We start from the raw sequence: 9,649 nt of genomic DNA, 5'->3' as shown, positions 1-9,649 counted from the left end.
GCTTATCCAATGGACTTAAAAGGGAATATTTAACAAGTGTGCTTATTTTTACTGTTGCAGTGGTGTGGGGAGAGTCCCATGTGGGGTCCTGCATGACTCATTTATTTCCTCCTTCGGAACTGAGAACACCCTTATACTAGCTACCAATGTTCCGGACAGAGCCAGGCAAAATAAATAGTTGGGGGGAAACCATAGAAATACTTCACACAATGACATTTTCTGCACTACAGAAAAATGCCCATTCTACATTTGGCTGCAAGGAGAACTGAAACAGCCATTTAACATAGCACTGGATTACACATAAACCTCTGTCTTTATGGGAAAGTTCTTGTATATGTCTATTCTGAAGTAACTCTCCTTCAGCTGAGGTTTTGCTTCTCCTTTCTGCTTGCAGCTTGATTAATTCCTTACTGTCCTCTGGGAACTTGGCTGGTTCTCTGGGAGCATTCATGAATCAACAGTTAATTATCAGCTCTTGTTCCCTGTGGAAGTTAGGGGCATAACTATTCGCTTTGCAGTCTATCAAATTAAGACTCGTCATTTCTAGCTTATTGTTTATTACAGCGTGGCTACAAAATCACAATACTGAAATCATTAAAATGAGCACTTCCCCTATTTCAAAGTAAGAACTCACAATGGATTCATGTCCACTAGAGAAGCAGAGAGGAACTGATTAAATTTGAAAAAAGAAAGAAGGAGTAAAAATTGTAGATGAAATCTCAGTAGTGCCTTGACTCTCTTCCTGGGACAGCATTGGCTACAATTCAGTTTTCCATGTGCAACTATTGTTATAAAGTGGACAAAGACAGAACTCCCCCTGAAACCAGGGCTGTCAGTGAAGTGCTAAAACTGGCTGGCCCAATGAGGGCAATTAATTACAAATACAATCAAAGCCACAGAGCTAAATATCCTGGGTGGGACAACATCCAAATGGAATGGTTAGTTTGCTCATAGGCACACCAGACAGACTGAATCAGGGTTCATAAGTGAGTATGGGTTTGTATGCATGGGTCTCAGCCCTCCCCACATTTTGATGTGGGGTGACAGATGAGAAAATCTCAATGGTGCTTTGACTGTCATAGAATCATAGAGCTGGAAGGGGCCCATCCTCCAACCGCCTGCTTGATGCAGGATCAGCCTAAAGCATTCAGGATACGTATCTGACCTCCTGCTTAAAGACTGCCAGTGAGGATGGAGGAAGATTATCACCACTTTAGGCGGGCAATTCCACTCCTGAACTTCTCTGTGGAAATTTATTTTCCTGATATCTAGCTGGTACTGTTTTACACGTAGTTTAAACCAACTACTGCGGATCCTAACTCTGCTGCCAACAGGAACCATTCCCTGCCCTCCTCCACATGACAACCTTTCAAATACTGCTATCATGTCCCCTCTCAACCTCCTCTTCTCCAGGCTGAACAGTCCCAAGTCTCCCAGTCTTTCCTCATAAGGCTTGGCCCCCAGGAACTGGGGACAGCATTGACTGTAATTCAGTTTTACATCCTTACCAATTGTTCAGATTAATATTTATGAAAAGCCCCAGTGGGTGGAGCGCTGTCTGGGAACACGTCCGGCGTCTGGACTTAGGTGGATAGGCAATTGGTTAGAGCAGTGGTCCCCAACCTTTTTATCACCAGGGACCACTCAACACCTTTTACTGAGGCCCGGTGGGGGGGGTAGTTTACTCCTCTACTCTCAACCACTGCCCTAGCGCTCTCTGATCGCCATGGTAATGTTTAAACATCCCTTCAAAATAAGATACAGACACACCACAACAATGAAGTGTGTTGTAAAGGGCTGGGGGGGATGAAGTAAAGGGCCGGGGGGGGGGGAGAGAGAAGGCGTCCTTCGGGGCCCACCTCCAATTAGTCTAAGGACCACATGTGGTCCGCGGCCCACAGGTTGGGGATCGCTAGGTTAGAGAACCACACTCAAAGAGTTATTGTCAATGGTGTTTCATCAGACTGGAGGGAGGTGGGTAGCGGGGTACCTCAGGGCTCGGTGCTTGGTACGATACTTTTTAACATATTTATTAATGATCTAGATGAGGGCGTGGAGGGACTACTCATCAAGTTTGTATATGGCACCAAATTGGGAGGACTGGCAAATACTCCAGAAGATAGAGACAGAGTTCAATGAGATCTGAACACAATGGAAAAATGGGCAAATGAGAACAAGATGCAATTTAATAAAGATAAGTATAAAGTTCTGCATCTGGGTCAGAAAAATAAAAAGCATGCCTACTGGATGGGGGATACGCTTCTAGGTAACACTGTGTGTGAACGAGACCTTGAGGTACTTGTGGATTGTAAACTAAACATGAGCAGGCAGTGTGATGCAGCAGTAAAAAAGGCGAATGCCATTTTGGGCTGTATCAACAGGGGCATCACATCAAAATCACAAGATGTCATAGTCCCATTGTATACGGCACTGGTCAGACCACACCTGGAGTACTGTGTGCAGTTCTGGAGGCCTCACTTAAAGAAGGACATAGATAAAATTAAAAGGGTACAGAGGAGAGTGACGAGGATGATCTGGGGCCAAGGGACCAAGCCCTATGAAGATAGGTTGAGGGACTTGGGAATGTTCAGCCTGGAGAAAAGGAGGTTGAGAGGGGATATGATAGTCCTCTTTGAAAGGTTGTCACTTGGAGGAGGGCAGGATGCTGTTTCTGTTGGCTGCAGAGGAGAGGACACGCAGTAATGGGTTTAAACTACAAGTACAGCGATATAGGCTAGATATCCTGAAAAAATTTTTCACCGTCAGAGTAGTTCAGCAGTGGAATAGGCTGCCTAAGGAGGTGGTGAGCTCCCCCTCGCTGGCAGTCTTCAAGCAAAGGTTGGATACACACTTTTCTTGGATGCTTTAGGGATGCTTAGGGCTGATACTGCGTTGAGCAGGGGGTTGGACTAGGTGGCCTGTATGGCCCTTTCCAACTCTATGATTCTATGACTGTGCTTCCACCCACATTGGCCAATCCGGACGTGCCCAGTCCGGATTGGGTCAGCCCCTGGAGCGCCCGCCTCAAGGAGCCAGCTGCAAGTCACATGCCAAACCTCGCAGCCAGACACTGCCTGGCCAGTGAGGATGGCGCTCCTCTACCTTACCCGCCAGCCCTCCACGCCCACCAGCAGACATCGGCCCAGCCTCTACCAAGGTGACAGACTCAGCCGCCAGCACAACACATGGCTCTGGTGCTGTAGGCCAGCCAGCCCACCTCCTGACGCCTTGCCCAGCTGTAAAATGGGACTCCAGGTAGGTTGCCAGTGGCTCCCTCTGTCGGGACCCTCTGCTAGAGCCCGTTCCTAGATGCAAGTGGCTTTCAGACTAGTTTACAAATATTGCCACAAATACATTTTGAAACCAAATATGGTGAGCAGGAAGAACAGGGGAATAAGGTTTGTGGAATATTTTTGGCCTGTTAGACATTTAGGTATACACCATGTGAGTTCCATGTGAATAGGACAAAATCTATTAAAAAGTTAATCAAAAGGGAAACAAAAGCAAAAGGGTTTAAAAGGAGTAGATAAGTAATATTAAAGTGCATGGGGCCCAGCAGGGCAATGGGAACTTCTGCTGAAAGAGTTTTGAGAAAATAAGGTGCTTCAGCCATGGCTAGGTCACCATGTCACACTGCTGACATTATTTATGAGACCTTGTTTCTGCACTAGCCATGCTGTCTTGTCCCACACCCACATAAGACAGAAGTTCAATACTGCATTTGATGTATTTGATCAAAGAGGAAGTTACACATGCGAGCTTCTGGTTACACAAGCGCTTCTTTGTTGTAGTTTCTGGGAATGGCTCTGGCCTCACTCTTAACCAGTGGGAGCAGAGAGTTTCATGCTTAATGCTCCTGCTTTTGTCAGATATGAAGGGAAAAGAACAGCTCCCCACCAGGAAAACGCTGGCTACTCAGTAACCACTCAAGGCCAGACAAAAGGCCCAGGGAGTGGATAGCTAAGGAAGGAAGGAGGCAATTGCTGAAAGAAGAGGAAATGGTTGCGCAGGCAATGATTGAGAGAGTGGGATTGATGCCTCCTTGAAATTGTTACTTTAGACTTGCAGAAAGGCTTGAAGCTGAAGTCAGTGCCGAGGGAGAGGGAGCAGGGAGCCCTTGCCAAAGAGGGCAGCAGTGTGATTGGAGGCCAAAGGGGGCAGTAGAAGTGGCCGGGCGTCACTCTCATGATGATGCGGCATGCTGGGGCTTTCTTATTGAATCAGTCCAGTGCTACTTACTTCTTTGGCATTTATCAAGGAGATTAAACATTTTGAGGTAGTGGAAGCACATAATGCCTGACAGACTATCTAGGACAATGGCAAACGAGGGATCACAATAGAAATTTGTTTTCGTCTTGCCTGCACAAGTTATCTGGCGCACCCTTTGTCAGACGTCAGCAGAGTCAGGAGTCAGTCTGAGGGCACGGACAGGCGGCACAGGCATCATAAAGCTGCTCACACGCTTATCACCAGCAATGAGTGAGAGTGGAGACCAACCCTGAGTTTATGGGTGTTCAAAAAGCAGCACTGTAGTTGCTGTGGTATTTCACAGAGAAGGAATGATAAAACTTCTCTTTTCTGCAAAGCATTGGCACTCAAGTGCAAGGCGGCTGTCCTTAATGATGTCAAGCATCACAAGAAGGATTAAGCCAACTCCCCTCTTGATGCTGTCTCCTGACCTCCTCATCAGCAAAGGAAAGATGTTTATGTGCCCAGTCGACAGTCAATTGGGCAACCATCTAGACTCTCTCCCTTAGAGATCTAGACATCTAGGGATGATCAAACCACCCACTCAACCCTGTCAAGGCTATAAATCTCCCTCAGGTCGTAGGGACTTGATAATGATACTTCATTGACAGTCATAGAGTTTAAGAAGCAGAGTCCCAGGATTAGTTGGAGAAGGATCCTTTTCTCTCGCCTGCCTTCTGCTGCTCTTTTTAGAGAACATATTTCCCTCCAGTGTTTCCTAAGGTTTAGATACAAGCAAGTGTCACGTTCATGTACTTCCGTGATCCCAAGATTTAGGAACCATGGCAAAACATCCCCAGTGCCTGCCAAGTCCACCAGGGATTGTGTTCCTCCCCGCACCCTCCCCCTGTTCCTCAGTGCAGGGTTTTGGACACATCATACATCTTTTGGGTTAGAATTTTATTTTATCCATTGAGGGGCAGGGCTGATTTAATCAAAAATTCAATATAGTAGGTTTCTGCTGTTTTGGACGCTTGTGATGTCCAGTAGTTTCCTTTGTTTGGGGCAGGCAGGGTAATAGTCTGGCTTTGCTTGGCCTTATGTCTGCAGAGCTTGGGCTGGTCTGTTTATCAGCTGAGAAAACTTGTAGGGTTGTGTGCGGCAGCATCCAAAGCAGCCTGGAACAGCTGCTTTGGACACCACCACACACAACCCTACTTCACAGTAACCAAGTCAGGTAGTTCCCTGCCCCAGTGCTTAGAAACCGATAATTGTGTTCCAGGGCTTTGAAGGAAGGGAGGGGCAGGGAATTAGAAAAACGAAGAGGCAGGTGGAAGGCATGGCAGGGTGGGGGATAACTTCACACTGAGCATGTGAAGTGGCATGAAGAGAAGGCCTTTTTGTATCTTTTAATGAAAATGAGCCTAAATATTTGCTGAAAGACAGTCAGATATAACCAGAAGAAACTGCAAGACAGATCTCAGGGACTGACTCTGTCTCTAACCACCTGCCAGTGTCTTCCTCTTCTAGCCTGACTGATGTGATAATCAACAATTGACAATTATGAAAGAACTTTGCTGTCCTATATTAACTGTACGAAGACCAAGGTGTGGGGTAAGTGCCCCTCTCCCTCCTGTCTACATTTCAGCTGTTTTCAAACAAGCTGCTGCCCCATGTATAAGAAAAGAAGGTGGAGATGAGAAGTCAGTTGGGAAAAGCAGCCCCCAACAAACCTATCCTGCCCCCATAAGGATCAAATGGCATGCAAAGTTTTTCTGTGACCCCACACAGAAGTGGCAGGAAGGGGTCTCAGTACAGGTCAGGCCATAGAGCAAAGAAAGAAACAGATAACTTTCCCTTTGACTCGGATTCCTTGATGTAAAAAATCCCTTTCTCCTCTGCCTCCTCCTCCACCACCACCACCACCACCATACAGGCTGCTCTAATCTCTGTGCCCCTATATTTCCCTACCGGGGCTTATAGTCTCTGGGTAGAGTAGAAAACAGAGGGGATGGAAACAGTTTAACCCTGGGGTAGTCAACCTGTGATCCTCCAGATGTCCATGGACTACAATTCCCATGAGCCCCTGCCAGCAAATGCCCCTTGGGACTACATTTGTCTGGTGTTTTAAATCATATTAACTTTGGCCCTCAATCGACCAAGGCAGTCATTTGTAGGGGAACACACCTAGAAATGGCATGATCAGAAAGCCTTTGCAGGAATGATGGCCTCCCCCATCAAAGTCCAGCCATTTTGAACCATGAGCAGAGCAAGCCATTGATCTGCTGAGAGCAGAATGTGATGTACTGAGATGGTTTCCTGTCCCAAGTATTTTGAGTCCAATTTGAATGATTCAGCCACAATTAGTTGGGATTTCTCTTTCTTTAAATAAACAAACAGGACACATCACACATGGGCCTGAGCAAAGTCTGGTGGCTACGTGGGGAATGTCTAATAGAAAAACTGGAGCAGTTCCCTGATTTGCTTTGCCTGAAAATACTCGGTGGAGCAGGCAGAAAGGGTAGAATCATAGAATCATAGAGTTGGAAGGCCCCTCATGGGTCATCTAGTCCAACCCCCTTCACTATGCAGGACACTCACATCCCAATCACTCATCTACTGTAACCTGCCACCCCTTTGCCTTCACAGAATCAGCCTCTCCGTCAGATGGCTATCTAACCTCTGTTTAAAAATTTCCCTCTCTATGTAGCTCATCCATCTTCCTTTTCACTCCACCTGTCCATATGCTCAGTGACAGAATAGGAATCAGAAATTACACGGTAGTACTAAGACTGGAGGAAGAGACAAACCTGGTTCCTGTTTTCAGTTATAGAAAGAATAAAAAGACAGATTGTAAAGGCAAATGAATGGAAGAGAAAGGAGAAAGCTATCAAAATATTCATTGACTAGATGAAGACCATTTCCTCACAAGGATTCTGCCCCTGGCCAGGCTCTGGTTGCCGGCGGGTTTTAGAGCTCCTTCTACATGTTGTCGACTGCATCCCAAGGCGGTCCAAGGGCTGGCTTGCGTTTTGCTCAGATTTGCCTAAGGAAATCGCAAAAAGTGGACTTGCCACCTTCTATCTTGCATCCCATTGGTGAACAACCAGTGAGCAACCAGAGACATGCTCATATGGAGCGGGAAAGGTGCAATAGACTCTGCAGTGTTGTCCCGCCCTCGCACCTGTCCTCCCCTTTCCTCTCCATTTCCTGCTCCAAGTAATTTTTTTAAATGGTGTAGTCCACGTTGCAGCGTGACCGCAAAGCTACATTGTCAAAGGTAAAATAATCTTCTGCAAAGTGTCCATAGTCTTTTTTGGATCAGGCAGGCAAAACACAGCCCCGTTTCTGTTTTCTAGAGGTGGGGAATGAGCTGGGAAAGAGGAGGGGTTTGAGCAAGCAGCCTTCTCCCAATTATACAGGGGTGTGAGCACTTTGTTTTAAGCCAAGCATTCACACAAAATGACTTTTTGGGCTCCAGGGGCCATTTTCAGTGTCTCAGAAATCCACCCAGACATAAAGTCCAAAAGAAAATGAATGCCAAAAGGGGGGGAATGGTTTATCATTCTGGCATTTCTCCATACCAACACAGCAGTGTTGATTTTTATTAAAGATGCATCTGTGTTGTGGCATTACCACATAGCAATGCAGAAGTGCTTTTAAAAGAAAGATTAATATTGGGGCTCTGGGGGTGGGGGGAGTTTCAGTCCATGAGAGAACTGCGGTACTGTGATTAGTGGCTTGCTGTGATTGACAAACCATGGAGCAGGGGGAGAAGTTTGACTTGTTTTCTCTTGCAGCCCCATCAGAAGGCAAAAAGCCATGATGGAGCAGAGGGAAAAAGCAGGAGGGGTCTCCCATGAGGAGGGCTGCAAATGCAAAATTTACCATCTTGCATTTGCAAGCAGGAGGCCATGCACTTTTACCCCTCCATGCGGAAATGGTCTAACTTTACAATTCTTTCTGAGCTTGCCTGTCCCGCAGAATTCCAGGTTTTCTTCCTTTCCTCTCAGCTGTTAAATCCTACCTTTCACAACCCAGTCTTTCTCTGACATCATTTAAGCTAACGGCACTCAGAATGACTTTGACCTGCCTTGCCTTGGAAACCAGATCAGCCACTCTCTGCTGGACAATACATGGCATGGTGCTGAATGACTGTTGCAAAATTGGACTTTGTTAAAGTTTTCAAATGGCCAGTGCCATCCTAAGCAGAGTTACACCTTTCTAAGCCTGTTGACCTCCAAGGATTTAGAAGGGTGTAGCACTGGTTAGGATTGCCCTGTCAGATCTCTACAAAGTTCTGATAACCTCCCAGCACCTCTTCCTTGTCTTCTATCAATGATACACACAGTGTGTTTTTAAAAGGCTGTACCTACTTTCTGTTGATGGCTTTTCTTAACAGAGGTTCAGGCAACAATAGAAGGTGGGTGCATACAGGCTTTAAAAAACATGCTGTGTATATCATTGATAGGCAACATTTTAAACAGCTGACAACACTGGAAATAGTGCTGCTATCTGCAACAATGTCTACCTGTCACCTTAAAGATTCTTGTTTTGTTGTTCTGGTACACATGACATTCAGCAATAGTTCCTGTCTTACTGGGCTGACAGAACTGCAGCAGCTGAGGATAAAAGTAAGCATGACATGAAGTCACATGTAGCTTTCCTTTATTAAAAAAAAGCAGCCATGTAAGTTTGAGGAGGAACAACTTGGGAGAAAGGATACCTGATTCTCTCCCCTCAGGCCATTTTTCAGCTCAAAATTGCATCCCTTCCCCCCATTTCCCTCTCTGCTGGAGACAAGATATGGCCTAGAAGGAAGCTAGAGTATATATTACCTCTGGGTATCTGTCATTGTGGTGGAGTCAGAAGATGTGCCTTGGGTTCCTCTAATAATTTTCCAGGTTACAGGAGAGTCATGTTGGACAGTTTCCACAAAGGAGAGGAAATTGCTTCTTGTTATTCAGAGGCAGCTTCCAGCCTGCAGAGAAGTTGGGCTGCTTTTGTTGTTGTTGTTGCTTCCAAAGTGTTTGCTTTTGATTGTCTGGTTCCACATTGACCAAATGAGACTTTGTCAGTCACTCTGACCACAAAAGTTCATAAAATATAAAAGAAAACCAAACCTACTGCTTATGCAGTATTTTTGTAGTTTTCCTTGTTTCTTTATTCTATAGGAACTTCTGTCAAAACGGAATCCAGGTAATACCCATTTTCAGTGAGGTTCTTTCATCAGTGAGAGGTCCTTATATATATTAATAATATAATACTGGCCACAGGCTCATATAGGTATGGGGATACCGGTCCGTATTGCCAGTGGATAGGTCTGTTTCTCTCTGCTTGACTGAGGTTAAACAGGCTTCCTTGGGCCAGGGATCACCAGCCAGTTTGAGCTGGTGGAACATAATGCTCTTTGAGGGGTGTAGGCAGAAAGGTGGTCCCTCAGGTACATTGGGCCCTGATT

This window comes from Paroedura picta, chromosome 6 (genome assembly GCF_049243985.1).
Source record: "Paroedura picta isolate Pp20150507F chromosome 6, Ppicta_v3.0, whole genome shotgun sequence".
Classification (NCBI taxonomy): domain Eukaryota; kingdom Metazoa; phylum Chordata; class Lepidosauria; order Squamata; family Gekkonidae; genus Paroedura; species Paroedura picta.
This window is presented reverse-complemented; position numbering follows the sequence as displayed.